The 13,001-nt window shown below is 47.8% G+C and overlaps 1 protein-coding gene and 1 pseudogene across 1 annotated transcript in view; both read right to left on the bottom strand.

Moving 5' to 3' along the window:
- The window catches only part of TIAM1 (TIAM Rac1 associated GEF 1), a 448,148-nt gene that overhangs the window by 386,241 nt on the left and 48,906 nt on the right, over window positions 1-13,001 (bottom strand). The window lies entirely within an intron of this gene.
- LOC105713061 (interferon-induced transmembrane protein 3-like) lies at window positions 5,989-6,903 on the bottom strand (annotated as a pseudogene).

Below are 13,001 nucleotides of genomic sequence, written 5' to 3' on the forward strand. Positions count from 1 at the left end.
CTACTAAAAATTAGTCGGGCATGGTGGTGTGACCCTGTAGTCCCAGCTACTTGGGAGGCTGAGGCAGGAGAATCACTTGAGCCCAGGAGGCAGAGGCTGCAGTGAGCCAAGATCACGCCACTACACTCCAGCCTGGCAACAGAGCGAGACTCCGTCTTTAAAAAAAATAGAAGGAAAAAAATATGTCCAAGGAAAATAATAAAACAACAGTGCAAGCAGACGCACTATTTGCAGTTGGACTATTTGGTTTGGAGGGGCGTAGGCCAGAGACAGGTAAGAAATCAGCTAACAGATACTTGGCAGGGTGCTGCTCAGATGTGACCTCACGAGCCACTGTGCTTGGAGAGCTGCCTGTTTAGAAACGGCTCATTCCAGGCAAGCAAAGCTGGGGGCTTGGAAAAACATGTTCTATCAAGTTTCAGCCTAAATTGGACAGAACTGTCCCATAAAATAAATTATGTGATTGACTTACAAGCCACAATTCCCCCTCGCCCTGTTCCCCCAAGCTGATATTGCTGGTTCTGTGATTGAATCACATGACACACTGGCACATCTGTCCTCCATCGGACTGTCACAACCTGCTAAGCCCTAAGGAGGCTATTCCGTTCCTCGGAAGGACAAACCCAAACATAAACAGCATCCAGCGCACTTCAGGAGCAGCCTCCCTCCTTCGAGATAACAGCCAACAAGCCATTTGTGGTGTGTCACGGAAGGAAAGAGAGCCTTGAATCTATACAAGAGCTTTCCAAGATGATCACAGATGATTCCAGCAGCGAGCAATTCTGAATGGAGAAATGAGCCTTCTCACCAGCCTAGACTCGCCACGTTAAACTTTATGGGACTTGAGCAAGCTCTCAGACAACCACAGAAAGACAGGAAGATACTACTGTCTGCAGAAGCCAGATTGAGAAGATGGTGAGCCCATCTGGCTTTCCAGTTGTCAGAACACCAGGCGAGGGACCCCGCAGCACCCTACTCTCCCTTGAGGAAACCCACAGCTGCTCTCGGAGCCAAGATCCCAGCTCCATGACTCAGCCTCCAGTGTTTTGGGGGAGGATTTTGTTGGGCACACCTGTATATGTTTGTACCACAGGAACTGTAGAGCCTGAAATGTGATTGATACTGGTATTTGAAAAAGGATGTGGGACTAGGGAGAAGTCAAGACATGGGATGAGAAAAGAGGGTCCTGGCTGGGCGTGGTGGCTCACGCCTGTAATCCCAGCACTTTGGGAGGCTGAGGTGGATCACCTGAGGTCAGGAGTTCAAGAACAGCCTGGTCAACATGGTGAAACCCCGTCTCTACTAAAAATAAAAACATTAGTTGGGTCTGGTGGTGTGCACCTGTGACCCTAGCTACTTGGGAGTCTGAGAGAGGAGAATGGCTTGAACCCAGGAGGGGAGGTTGCAGTGAGCTGAGATTGTGCCACTGTACTCCAGCCTGGGCTACAGAGCAAGACTCCATCTCAAGAAAAGAAAAAAGAAAGAAACAAAAGAAAAGAGGGTCTTTTTCCCCCAGAACTGTAAGATGATGGGATCTATTTATTTCGCAAAGATACCTTGAGCATTGGCTCTGTCAATCAGTGAGCAAAGCCCTGGAAAGACACAGCTGAGGAGCTCCCAGGCCAGTGGAGGGATACAAACACCAATCGTAACGGACAGAGAATGTCCTCGCCCCATCTCCCTGGGGTGCTAGGAAGGAGGTACATTCACATGCAGGTGACATAGTTTAACAAATATATGGCCCCGCACAGTGGCTCACGCCTGTAATTTCAGCACTTTGGGAGGCCAAGGTGGACAGATTGCGAGGTCAGGCGTTCAAGACCAGCCTGGCCAACATGGTGAAACCCCATCTCTACTAAAAATACAAAAATTAGCTAGGTGTGGTGTCGCATGCCTATAATCCCAGCTACTCAGGAGGCTGAGGCAGGAGAATTGCTTGGATTGGGGAGGCGGAGGTTGCAGTGAGCTGAGATCACACCACTGCACTCCAGCCTGGGTGACAGAGCAAGATTCTATCTCAAAAAAAAAAAAATTGAATAAATAAATAAATACAAAGAGGGGTGGCAGCAAAGGAGGAAGAGTATACCCTTGGAAAGGCCAGCTCACCATCCGACAGCTGGATTCGGGCCCAGCTCTTCACTGACAGGTGGCATGTAATTGGGCCACCTACTTCACTCCTGAAACTCAGTTTTCCCTGGAAAGAACAGCAACCTTCAGAAAGGTGAAGCCACAAGTGTCTGACACAGCATCTGCCATGTAGTAGACCCTTGGCCAAGGAGGCTCTTCCCCTTTGACAGCTGACATCAGGCCAAGCAACCACATAAGTCCTCAGTTATGGGTTTAATTGGGTCTCCCAGAAAGATAAGTTGAAGTCCTTACCTTACATTCCCAGTACCTTGGAACGTGATCTTATTTGGAAATAAGGTCACTGCAGATGTGATCAAGTTAAAGGGAGATCAGCCAGGCGCGGTGGCTCACACCTGTAATCCCAGCACTTTGGGAGGCCAATGCGGGGGGGATCACCTGAGGTCAGGAGTTCAAGACCAGCCTGACCAACATGGAGAAACCCCATCTCCACTAAAAATATAAAATTAGCCGGGCATGGTGGCACATGCCTATAATCCCAGCTACTTGGGAGGCCAAGGCAGGAGAATCACTTGAACCCGGGAGGTGGAGGTTGCAGTGAATGGAGATCGTGCCACTGCACTCCAGCCTGGGCAACAAGAGCTAAACTCCATTTCAAAAAAAAAAAGAGGAGCCATCATCCTGGGGCACAGCAGTCTTGTAATCCAGTATGGTTAGTGCCCTTAGGAGAAAAAGAAAAGACAGACACACACAGGGACAATGGAGGCACAAAACGGAGGCCAGCCCTACAAGTCAAGGAACTCCAAGGCTTGCAGAAAAAACAGCAGAAACGAGGGAGCGGCATGGAACTGACGTTCCCACGAAGCCCTCAGAATGAAGCTACCTGGCGGACATCGTGACTTTGGACTTCTGGCCTCCACAATGTTGAGAGAATACATTTCTGTGGTTGGAAGCTACCAGCTTGTGCTATGTCATAACGGCAGTCCCAGGAAACAGCCCCATCCTCCTCCCTTCTACCACCACCCTTATAAGAAAAAACGAAATTCTTGCCTTGCCTGAGAAAACAGGACACTTTTACAAAAGTAACTAACAACTGATTTCAGGAAAGGCTATCTTCGCTAATAAGCCCTTGCAACAGAAAGAGAAATGGAGGTGTTTTGTTGATTCTTTTTTTTATCCTCCCTCCTCCTCCCTGACCCTCTCATAATGGCCGCCACTATTTGGGGTTGTTTAATGATTCCCCCAAGGGATAAAGATACAGCTAGAGAAGGACCTTCAAATCCAGTCCAGAAGGTCGAGACCACACATCCCATGACTGGAGAGGCTGGTTCACACCCCATGTACATCGCACCTTCCAGAGGCCCCTTAGCACTGCTGCTCAGTTACAATGGTGAAGAACCCGGAGGCTGGATTAGTATTATTATTATTTTTTTTACCATAATCGGCTCTCAGCAAACCACAGGTCAATCAGGATGGGAAGAAGAGAGGGGGGAAGTCAATGCAAAGCAGAAAATCACTTTCCTAGGCATCTACACAGTTAGAAGGAAAACAAGTGACCTTTGAGCCTGATTCACCCAGTGGAAGTGATTCAAGCACAACGACTTTCTTTGGCCTTTCCTGTCTACCTGTTATTCTCTCAAGACAAGACTGGTATTCTCACTGGAACCCACCAAATCCATGAAGTGGGTTTTGTTTTGTTTTTTTTTTTTTTGAGATAGGGTCTCGCTCTGTCTCCCAAGCTGGAGTACAGTGGCGCGATCTTGGCTCACAGCAACCTCCACCTCCAGGGTTCAAGCGATTCTCCTGCCTCAGCCTCCAGAGTAGCTGAGATTACAGGTGTGCACCATGACATCCGGCTAATTTTTGTATTTTTAGTAGAGACAGGGTTTCACCATGTTCTCGAACTCCTGACCTCTGGTGATCTGCCTGCCTCAGCCTCCCAAAGTGCTGGGATTACAGGCAGGAGCCAACACACCAGCCCCAAGAAATGATTTTTACTAATAACAAAGAATCCATTTGTATGGAAACGTGGGACCAAAGGGCTGAATGCCCTATTCCCAGCCACCTGGGAATTCAATCAGAGTAAGAGTAAGAGCAGGCACTGCTTTGTCCATCCTCCTTACACTCCCTGAGGTTTCACTTAGCTGTTTTGAGAGCTGGGGAAAAATTCCAGTGTCAAGGAATTCAACTGGCAGAATTAATGACTCAATAGCTTCAGTTCTAATAAGGTTACCAAACCAGTCTGCCAAGTAACATATCTTAAAAAAAAAAAAAAAAAAAAAAAAGGTAAAGGGAAAAAGACCAGAGAAGACATTTTAGGGCCCACAAGCACTGCCAGGAAAGAAGCAATGTTATTATTTGTTTTTTATTTATGTGTCTTTGGAGACAGGGTCTCGTTCTGTCACCCAGGCTGGAGTGCAGTGAGGCAATCTAGGCTCATGGCAGCCTCAGTCTTCTGGGCTCAAGCAATTATCCCGCCTCAGCCTCCCAAGTGGCTGGGATTACAGGCGTAAACCACGGCACCCAGCCTGGAAGAATGTTAAGAAAGGATTGACTTCTATGTCCATTACTACCACAACCACCATCATCACCCATCACCCCCTACCCCACTCCCCCAGATCTGGACCAGCACCAAGCATGAGGAAAATGGAACTAAGGATGGGATTTCAGCTAGAGAAAAAAGGAGATCATGAAGCCTGGATAATGGGTCAGGTGGGAGGCGTTTCTGCTCCACTCAGGAAGCGCTGTAAGATGTTTTTTGCCCAGATCATCCGTCTTGAGTTTCCTGGTTCACTCTGGAGTGCACCCTTTACTGCATTTCATAGTTTCCCTTTACGCTCAGATCCTAACGATTCAAGGATTGCTAATCCAGGTGGCGGTACTCTCCAGTTTTAGCTGCCTGCCATTTCTCTGTTTAGGAGCATCTCATCAGAGGGAGAGCAAAGGAAGTTTAAAGAAAGGCAATCAGTCAAGCAAGGCACCCCAACATTCCAACCTCTCACTTGAGTTAGGATGATGAAATTAACTTGGCAGGGGCCAATTCAAAAATAGGAAGGAAAAAAAAAAGGCCAAGCGTGGTGGTGGCTCACGCCTGTAATCCCAACACTTTGGGAGGCTGAAGCAGGCGGATCACCTGAGGTCAGGAGTTCAAGACCAGCCTGGCCAACACGGTGAAACCCAGTCTCTACTAAAAACACCAAAATTAGGCTGGGCACTAATTTACAAAATTGACAGCTCACACCTGTAATCCCAGCACTTTGGGAGGTTGAGGCAGGCGGATCACCTGAGGTCAGGAGTTCAAGACCAGCCTGGCCAACATAGCGAAACTGTGTCTCTACTAAAAATACCAAAATTAGCCAGGCATGGTGATGTATGCCTGTAATCCCAGCTACTCGGGAGGCTGAGGCAGGAGAATCTCTTGAACCTGGTTGGTAGAGGATGCAGTGAGTCAAGATCATGCCACTGCACTCCAGCCTGGGTGACACAAGGAAAAAAAAGGCAGGGAAAGTATAAGCCCCAGGCGAAGTGGCTCACACCTGTAATACCAGCACCTTGGAAGGCCGAGACAGGCAGATCGCTTGAGGCCAGGAGTTCAAGACCAGCCTTGCTTCCCGGACACTGAAAAAGGCCTTACTCTGTGTGGTTCACTTTGAGTGCAGCAGTCAGGTCTGGGTCACATGCACGCAAGGAGGCAGGCAATGAAAGCTTTACACTGAAAAATCTAATAGTTAGCTTTGAAAGGTGGGACATACCCAACCCCCGCTTTCACCCAAAAAGACCATCCCTGCTCCCCAGTGTTCACACAAGAAGGGCCTAGCCTCCCCCCACCAGGTTGCCCCAAGTCTGTTCTGGGTTTTTTTTTTTTTTTCTAACCAGGAACACGTGCACTTTATTGAACGTGATTGTAGAAAAGTGTGAGGATAAAGGGCTGATACAGCTGGGGGCAGGGCGAGGAATGGAAGCGGGAGTACGTGGGAGACAGGTCACGGGCAGAGCCCCTAGCCGGGATGATTCCTCTGGATCTACTGATAGGCTTGCAGAATCAGTATTGGGATGATGATCAGCAGAATGGTCATGATGATACCCAAAATCAGGGCCCAGATGTTCAGGCACTTGGCGGTGGAGGCGTAGGCCTGGGCCCCAGTCAAGTCGCCAACCATCTTCCTGTCCCTAAATGTTACGGAGTAGGTGAACGCTATGAAGCCCAGGCAGCAGGAGTTCATGAAGAGGGTGCTGAACAGGGACCAGACGACATGGTCGGGCACGGAGGTCTCACTTCGGATGTGGATCACGGTGGATGTTGGGGTTGCAGGGTTGTGGGGTGCCCCCAGCAGCCACCTCATGTTCCTCCTTCAGTATCTCATAGTTCGGGGGACAGTCGGTGCTGGCGGGAGTGAAGAAGCTTTGGACAGTGTGGTTCATGGTGTCCAGGGAAGACCGGCCGTGGTCGGGTTGCTGAGATGCTTCTCCCTGGGGTTGTTTGGGTAGTGTAAACACATGCTCCAAATAAGCAGCAAACTCCACGTCTCTCTAAAGGGATAAATCGCAGCCCCACTCAAGAGAAAACAAGATCTGCCGAGCCTGAAGCAAATGTGTCTCCTCTCCGGTGTCCCAAGGGTCCTCGTGCGTGAGCACTTCCAGACTTCTGCCTTCCCTATCATTTGAATCTTAGGCAGCTCCTCTTCCCTGCGCCCCAGGGCCACCCCAAGTTCCTTGAAGGCTCTCTTTCCACCTCTTTCCTCAGTGTATTGAGGACGACGCCAGTACAGACCAGGAGGAAACCCAGCAGAGAAGACATACAGTTTGGGGAGCACACAGAAGAAGAGCTTGGCCCCAACCCACCTCATGGAAAAACTCATCTGGGCCAAGGCATCAGACAGCTGACATTTCCTCAGTTCTCAAATGAGAGGGCTCGGATGTATGTTGCAGTGACGTAGCTAAATGTACCAAGGTCAAAACTGTCCGTAATCCACTACTGTGTCTCCCTGAGGAAAATGGTGAAGAAGGTCTGGTGTGGTGGGCTCATGCCTGTAATCCCAGCACTTTGGGAGGCTGAGCAAGTGGGTTGCTTGAGGTCAGGAGTTCAAGACCAGCCTGGCCAACAAGGCGAAATCCCGTCTCTACTAAAAATATAAAACTTAGCTGGGTGTGGTGATGCGTGTCTGTAGTCCCAGCTACTGAGGAGGCTGAGGCACGAGAATCACTTGAACCCGGGAGGTGGAGGTTGCAGTGAGCCAAGATTGTGCCACTGCACTCCAGCCTGGGCAACAGAATGAACTGTGTCTCAAAACACAAAACAAAACAAAAAAGGGCAGGGCAGGGCAGGGCGAAGGGGAGGGAGGGAGGGAGGCAGGCAGGCAGGCAGGAAGGAAGGAATGGGAACCTCAAATCAGTCAGCGCACCAAAGTACACTCGCTTCTTCTCTTAGAAAACCAAGATGGCAGGCTGTGGAGATCCAGCACTGTAGTTCCTGCATGAAAACAGAAGCTGACGGTGTCAGGACCCACAATACCTCTTTATCGTCACAGTAAGGTGTGACCTCAGAAGACTGGAGAGGTTGAAAGACCAGGAGAAACTCCAACATTTGAGACATTACTAGCCTAAAGTAAGTAGGCTAATTTGCTTTTTTTTTTTTTAAATGTGAGGGCCAAACTATGGCCCCTTCCACATCCAAAACTCTAAGCATGATTTGATAGACTAAGTATCCCCAATATTCCAATGGAAGGGTTGGGATCAGCCCACTCACTTTCCAAAGCCAATCTCTAACGCTTATATGGTGTCATTTGCAAAAGGATGAAGAATGGCTGGCCACGGTCGCTCACATCTGTAATCCCAGCACTTTGAGGGGCCGAGGCAGGTGGATCATGAGGTCAGGAGATCGAGCGCATCCTGGCCAACATGATGAAACTCTGTTTCTACTAAAAATACAAAAATTAGCTGGGCGTGGTGGCGCATGCCTGTAATCCCAGCTACTCGGGGGGCTGAGGCAGGAGAATTGCTTGAACCAGAGAGTCAGAGGTTGCAGTGAGCCAAGATCGTGCCACTGCACTATATAGCCTAGCAAGAGTGAGACTCCATCTTTAAAAAAAAAAAAAAAAATAGAGTAGGCCGGGCGCGGTGGCTCACGCCTATAATCCCAGCACTTTGGGAGGCCAAGGCGGGCATATCACAAGGTCAGGAGTTCAAGACCAGCCTGGCCAATACGGTGAAACCCCTTCTCTACTAAAAATACAAAAAATGAGCTGGGCCATGGTGGCGCATGCCTGTAATCCCAACTACTCCGGAGGCTGAAGCAGGAGAATCACTTGAACCCAGGAGGTGGAGACTGTGGTGAGCGGAGATCGCGCCATTGCACTCCAGCCTGGACAACAGAGCAAGACTCTATCTCAAAAAAAAGAAAAGAAAAAGAGTAACTGTCCCTCCTGCCAATCCCTGCCCAATCTTATAGTGAACAGGAGGCAGCCTGGATCTTCTCGATGAAGCATGAGCCCTCTCCAAGTTAAGCACAAGCATGCAGATGGCTGGCATGCTGTCTGTCTTGACTTGCTGAGGAGTGACAGGTTCCTGCTTGTCTACATATGCATTACAGAGCAACCCAGGACTACAACAAACAACTGCCTGAGATGGGCTGCATTTGCTGGTAAAAGGAGATCTGATTTAATCTTCACAGAAATGCAAGAGTGCCTCTAGAAGAGTGGGCATGTCCACTGAGAAGCGAGGAATCCAACCCTTTGGGGTAATTCATTCTCCGATTCTTTTCAAGAATGGGCTGCCACTATGTCAAGTTCACCACCTGGCTATCTCAGAAGCCACCTTGAGAGCAATGCACCACTTCCAAGTTCAAGAATGCCAATGAAAGAAGAAGCAATATAGGTAGCTGGGATCTAGGTCCCTCCTCTGTTAGCTCTGAGAAGACTAAAACCTGAAAACTTCCAAAGCTGGGAAACCTCCTACTTCCCAGTTAGCTCAAACCAGTGGAACAAAGGCTAGTTCTCCAGGTGAATGCCTCTGAGGCTGATGAGTTCTGCAGTGGAGGGGGAAATGCAGGAACTCAATTGGGTTTTTCTATGTTCAGATCCCAAGCCATCCCTTTCTTCTTTGGATGTTAAAGTGGTACTCATTGGCATGCATTTTTTGCAGGATCTCATGCTTGCTAATAATCGTTGTTGCTTTAAAAAAAAAAAACCTTCTAGAGAAACCTGACCCTTCTAGAAGGTAAGAACTTAACTGCTACAGTCTTCTCCACATACTAGATATTCCTTCCCTGATACTGCAAGGCAGCAATGATCTCTTTTAAAGAAATCAGCAAGTACCTTCAACAAATTTGTTAGCAGCCTCTGACATCCCCACACTAGAGACCTTAGAAACACCAAAAATAAAAAGATACAATCCCTGTCATAAAGGGACTTAGGACGCAGAAGGAGTGAGGACCATATGGGCCTAACGCTGCATGCCATGGTGTGTAGCTAAGAACAAACCAGATTCAATCACAACTCAGCCACCAGCTGGCCGAGTGACCACAAGGCCAACAAGCTATGTAACTGTTTCCTCACCTAAAAAATGGAGATCATGAATCCACCTCACAATGTTGACATAGGATTCACTGATGTAACTCAGCCAGGTGTGGTGGCTCATGCCTGTAATCCCAGCACTTTGGGAGGCCAAGACAGGTGAATCACGTGAGGTCAGGAGTTTGAGACCAGCCTGACCAACCCCATCTCTACTAAAATTACTAAATTAGTCGGGCGTGGTGGCACATGCCTGTAATCCCAGCTACTCGGGAGGCTGAGGCAGGAGAATTGCTTGAACCCAGGAGACAGAGGTTAAGTTAAAGTAAGCCAAGATTGAGCCATTGCACTCCAGCCTGGGCAACAAGAGGAAAACTTCATTTAAAAAAAAAAAAAAAAAAAAAGGTTTAACTCATGCAAAAAAGCTTAGCTATCTATGGGAATATTATCATCAGCATGAATAATTAGATTATAAGACCAAGCAGTATAAATGTTAAAAGATATGAAAGGTCAAGGAAATTTTAAAACTAGAAGACCTGGAAACTGGATAAACAAGGAGCAAAGAGGTAAAGAGAGATCAAGAAAAAAAAATTAAACGTATTCTTTTTTTTTTTCTTTGAGACAGGGTTTTGCTCTTGTCACCCAGGCTGGAGTGCAATGGCATGATCTTGGCTCACTGCAACCTCCGTCTCCTGAGTTCAAGCGATTCTCCTGCCTCTGCCTCCCGAGTAGCTGGGATTACAGGCATGTGACACCACGACCGGCTAATTTTGTATTTTTAACGTAGAGACGGGGTTTCTCCATGTTGGTCACGCTGGTCTCAAATTCCTCCCTCAGGTGATCCGCCCACCTCGGCCTCCCAAAGTGCTGGGATTATAGGTGTGAGCCACTGCGCCTGGCCAAATGTATTCTTAAGCCAAACTCACTGGTGTCATTCATGATCACAGGGAATTCTTGATGAAAAAGATGACTGCTTCAGCCAGCACACTCTGGAGCACACGGAATAAGGAGAGCACCCATTGAGAGTACATACTGCAGAGAATTGTGGGGAAAAACATCAGTGAATCAGCATTACCATCTTAGATGTTTAGAGCCTATGAAGTTTTCTGAGCTGGAAAGATGGTCAAAGGTTACTATTCCAGTTCCTTTTAAAAGTTGATGCCACGCTGGGCACTGTGGCTCACACCTGTAATCCTAGCAATTTGAGAAGCCGAGGCGGGTGGATCACCTGAGGTCAGGAGTTCGAGACCAGTGTGGCCAACATGATGAAACTCCGTCTCTACAAAAAATATAAAAATTAGCAAGGTGTGGTGGCAGGCGCCTATAGTCCTAACTACTAGGAAGGCGGCAGGGGAATCGCTTGAACCTGGGAGGCGGAGGTTGCAGTGAGCCAAGATCTCATGCCACTGTACTCCAGCCTGGGCAACAGAGTGAGACTCTGTCTCAAAGAAAAAAAAAAAGCTGATGCCCACAACAGGCAACAACTGACTTGCTCAAGGTCAGAGCTTGCTGGAGACAGCTCTGATCACCACCCAGGCACTGATGGCTGCCCTCAGAGTTTTCTGCCCAACACAAGTTCTCTTCACAGCAAGATATCAGACACCTATACCAGTTCCCTCCCCATTTCCATCTCTCTTCCCATCCTTAATAGCACTCTCTCTAAACTCACGCACTCTCACACACGTACACACACACAAACACACACACGCACATGTACACAAATCTTCCTCTTCCTTCCGCTTCCTTCCATATCTGTAAGGTACAGTGAAACACATTCATAAAATTGATCATCTTAACCCTTAAGTGTACAGTTCAGTGTTAAGTACATGCATATTGTCTAAATATCACCACCATTCATCTTACAAACTCTTTCCATCTTACTAAGCTGAAAGTCTACACCCACCCAACACAAACTCCCTTGAATTTGACTACTCTAGGTCCCTCATACAAGTGGAATCACATAGTATTTCTCTTTTTGTGACTGGTTTATTTTACTTAACGTAATGTTTTCAAGGTTCATCCATGCTGTAGCATGTGTCAGAATTTCCTTCCTTTTTGACCAGGCGCAGTGGCTCACGCCTGGAATCCCAGAGCTTTGGGAGACTGAGGCAGTTGGATCGCTCGAGGTCAGGAGTTTGAGACCAGGCTGGGCAACATGGTGAAACCCTGTCTCTACTAAGAAACACAAAACTTAGCCAGACTTGGTGGCGCAAGCTACTTAGGTGGCTGAGGCAGGAAAATCGCTTTAACCGGGAGGCAGAGGTTGCAGTGGGCTGAGATCGTGCCACTACACTCCAGCCTGGGTGACAGAGGGAGACCCTGTCTCAAATAAACAAACAAAACATTTCCTTTTTAAGGCAAAATCATATTCCATTGTATGTATACACATTTTGTTGACCCATTCAATCAACAGACACCTGGGCTGCTTATACTTTTGGCTGTTGTGAATAACGCTGTTAAGTGCGCGGGTATGCAAATATCTAAGTGTCTGCTTTCAATTCTTTTGGGCAGAGACCCAGAAGTGAAACTGCTAGATCATATGGTAATTCTATTTTTAACTTTTTGAGGTGCATGCATCTTTTAAAAAAAAATTTTTTTTTTTTTTTGGAGATAGGGTGTGGCTCTGTCCCCCAGGCTGGAGTGCAGTGGAAGGGTCTCAGCTCATATAACCTTTGTTTCCCGGGTTCAAGCAATTCTCTTGCCTCAGCCTACCAAGTAGCTGAAATTACAGGTATCTGCCACTATGCCCCACTAATTTTTTTGTATTCCTAGTACAGATGGGGTTTCACCATGTTGGCCAGGCTGGTCTCGAACTCCTGACCTCAAGTAATACGCCCACCTCAGCATCCCAAAGTGCTAGGATTACAAGCGAGAGCCTTGTCCCTTTTAAAATTATATCACACTTCTCCCAAACTGCAACTGACAGCAAAGTATGTTTTCTTTTTTATTCAACTAATGTGTATTCAGCACCAATTATATGCTAGGCCTTGGGCTATGTACCAGGGATACAATCAATCATGATCTAAAGTCATGGTCCCCGTCCTCTTGGGACTGACAGTCTAGCAGGATGGACAGACAGGAATCAGATCACAGGCAGCTATAGGGAGCAGACAGACCACAGTGAAACTGACGCAGGCAGCAGTAGTAACTCTGCCATCAATCATATCATGGGAAGGTGTTTTAGCATGGTAGCCCAAGGGGAGGTCTGTGCTGTGGGTTGAACTGAGTGCCTTAAAAGACATGCTGAAGTCCTACCTCCCAGAACCTGTAATGTGACCCAACTTGAAATAAGGTCTTTGTAGACATAATCAAGTTAAGATGACGTTGTACTGGCGTAGCGTGGGCCCTATTCTAACGACCAATGTCCTGGTAAAGAGGGAGACTTGCACACAGACAGACACAGGGAAG

The sequence above is a fragment of the Aotus nancymaae genome, unplaced genomic scaffold (genome assembly GCF_030222135.1).
Source record: "Aotus nancymaae isolate 86718 unplaced genomic scaffold, 86718_ANA_hifiasm-v0.15.2.pri h1tg000022l_1, whole genome shotgun sequence".
NCBI lineage: Eukaryota > Metazoa > Chordata > Mammalia > Primates > Aotidae > Aotus > Aotus nancymaae.